At 25.8% G+C, this 2,329-nt stretch overlaps 1 protein-coding gene across 1 annotated transcript in view; it reads left to right on the plus strand.

Moving 5' to 3' along the window:
* The first annotated feature begins 187 nt into the window (after positions 1-187).
* LOC108685477 (serine/threonine-protein kinase fray2-like) overlaps positions 188-2,329 on the plus strand; it is a 13,409-nt gene continuing 11,267 nt past the window's right edge. Inside the window, exon 1 of the mRNA XM_018190271.1 lies at positions 188-308. The gene's annotated coding sequence lies outside the window, so the exon portion shown is untranslated. The remainder of the gene's footprint in view (positions 309-2,329) is intronic.

The following is a 2,329-nucleotide window of genomic DNA, read 5'->3' on the forward strand; positions in this document are numbered from 1 at the left end:
TTTTGGACTTTTAAATATTCGAATCTTTTTCTCATTTCTTACATGGTTGTATAAATTATAATTTGATTCTTGTCTTAGAATACGCAAGACCTAAATTAATAATAAATAAAATTACAATTTGCATTTGATCGAAGAATTCTGGGTAGCTCTTGTAGTTTACGATTTCAATTGGCGAATTTTTCGGAATTGGGCAACTGTTGCTCAACAAAATAAAATAAGTTTTCTGCAATCTGTCACTGTGCGAAGATTTATATCGTAGTTACGTTCTGGCCGGAATTTATTTTCTACTTGCTCGTAAAGTTTTAGTGGTGAGTATTTTCTTTTTACAAAATAGCTCAAAAAAAATGTACAAAAACGGCCCTAGGAAGACGTCCAATATTCCTGTCAATACATTACATTCCAATATTTACTACTGCATTCAGTACTGCAAAACCTATTTTACATTACATGCATCACAGATCTTCTATATTAGTAGAATACCTTAATTGGTTCTCACAATGAGAAATTAAGCCAACATAAAATTTCATTTCATTCTTTATTGCAAATTATATACATAGCAAATGGCAAGGTACCAAAACTAGTGTTATAAAATCAGTAGCTAGTAGTTAAATTATAACAAAGCATTATATTGAAACAAAGATACAAAAGAATCTAACATATCATATATCACATAAACTTATAAACAAGCATATTATTTAATAAAAAATTTGACAATAACATTTGAATTTACATTTTCATTTAAGTTTAAAATTAAGTACTAAATTTACATTCGCGCGGACAATAAGAAATTCGCAATGAAAAATCATGCAAAAAAAATAATATCTGGTATCATGAAAGTCCAGCAGGTTGGCTGCCAGCAACATAGCCAGCAGACTGTATAATTTTCAGCAAAACAACATGCAAGCAATCCTACAGGAAAAAAATATTGTAACCCACAAGTATGATACTACAAGTTTAAATTTTGTATTCATTAATATTCAAAAAGAAACAAAAATTGTTAATTCAGAAAAAATGATAGAAAAGAAATAAAAGATCACTAAAGTAAGTAATTTCCAATCATCGAATGTCAAACCATGATTTTAACGGGAAATAAAAATATTAAACAGAGAACCATTATATAACAAGAGACTAATATCTGGTTTCTAAAGAAGCAGACACAAAGATTAAATAAACAGAATTACACAGAATTATTTTCCGATGGATATCTTCTGTTCAGTCATTATTCTTGTCATAATCTCCTCACTCATTCCCTCCTATTACATTTCTTCTTCCTTTGTCGAATTTGCTCTCTCGTTTTCTCATTTCAACAACAAAAGTGACATTTAAGTATAACAGCTAAATCTTAAAAGCTCCATTTTAAGGTCTTATTAACGATATAATTGCAGACTTTGATCTAGATATTACATTATTTTATTAGATACTGATATTATCACATAGACTTTTAATTAATTACATCTAGCTTCAAAATTGTAACATTTCTCTCTATTATAACTGATAGAAATTACATTCACATAATTACAACGCAATAGTACTAAAGAAGAAAATATAAAATATAATAAGCGAATATAAGTATTTACAAATGTTGAAAACACCTATATCAGTTTTTTTTTTAAATGGACACACCGCATATTGCAATATTGATTGACTAATGCAATGCATATGAAAGAATTGTAAAAAAATGGACATAAAACAATTTACTATATTACACTGTAATTTTTATCACATTAAGAATGACCCGATAACAGGTCGAAAATGTTTTGTCTTATCATTAATTTTAAATATTAAATTGAAATATTAAATTGTTAGCAACGAACATTCAGCTAGGCTTGTAGCTGCTTTTATTATGTTTTAAAAGATATTAAATCTTTTATGCCAAATGTATGATAAAATGAAAAGAGAATAAATGATATATAAATAATTGTTATCATCATTACTTTATATTTTTATATATTAGACATATGAGTAGTTGACTTTTATGTACATATCGTTAATGTAAGTGTGCAGGTTTATTTAAAGAAATTTCAATGCAACTACTGATTTTTAAATATATTATTTACTTCTAAAGTAAAGGAATTTTTTTACACATGTTCACAAAACACTATGCAAACATCAAAGCAGAATATGTTTTCTATATAATACTTCATATGTATTTAAAAAATCTAGTAGGACTTTTATTTTGAAAAATCATTAATGTTGCATTCACAATAAAGATTATTTTACAATAAAATATAATATTTTCTTAGAGGATATTGTGTTTTAAATTGTTATAAACATTCAAATTATTTTTGACTTTTTAAATTTATATTATGTATATATATATACTATATAT

Source organism: Atta colombica, unplaced genomic scaffold, assembly GCF_001594045.1.
Source record: "Atta colombica isolate Treedump-2 unplaced genomic scaffold, Acol1.0 scaffold153, whole genome shotgun sequence".
NCBI classification, from domain to species: domain Eukaryota; kingdom Metazoa; phylum Arthropoda; class Insecta; order Hymenoptera; family Formicidae; genus Atta; species Atta colombica.